We start from the raw sequence: 622 nt of genomic DNA on the forward strand, positions 1-622 counted from the left end.
TTTAGCATTAGTTTTGAAATACGTTTTGGCTTCTGGTGTGACAAGCTGTGTTACTATAATCCTAAGCCTGCACCCCAGCAGACTGCAGTCTATTTTATCACCTTCAAAGTATAAGTGATTTTGTGTCCTGACTTTTGTCACTTCTAACACTATCTGATGTGTCTGACAGGGATCCAGGGTGTTGAGTTGTTCTATTATGAAAAGATGGAAGCTGTAGTGGGCCAGAATGTTTCCTTACCCTGCACTTTAAAAAGTGCTACTGATAACAAGATTGTCAGCATTGAATGGAGTAAGGAAACAAATAAAACTACAAAGCTGGGTTTGCACAGCCAATTTTATGGATTCCATCTATTCTGGCAAAATATTACCATCCAGATTGAGAAGAACGGTAGAGATGTACTGGGTTCCCATCTAATACTTTCTGATGTGAAGAAATCGGATGAAGGCATCTATGTTTGTGACATGGCCACCTTTCCTGATGGATCCAAAAAGGTTAAAACACAGCTAATAATCAAAGGTAAGAGAACCTAGTACACACAAAGCCATATCTAAGTACCTAAACCAGACTTTGTAGACCACCCTGGATTTAATATTTAAATAGAAATACACAACATCTTTCTAT

The sequence above is a fragment of the Pundamilia nyererei genome, unplaced genomic scaffold (genome assembly GCF_000239375.1).
Source record: "Pundamilia nyererei isolate P.nyererei 1_Seehausen unplaced genomic scaffold, PunNye1.0 scaffold00180, whole genome shotgun sequence".
NCBI lineage: Eukaryota > Metazoa > Chordata > Actinopteri > Cichliformes > Cichlidae > Pundamilia > Pundamilia nyererei.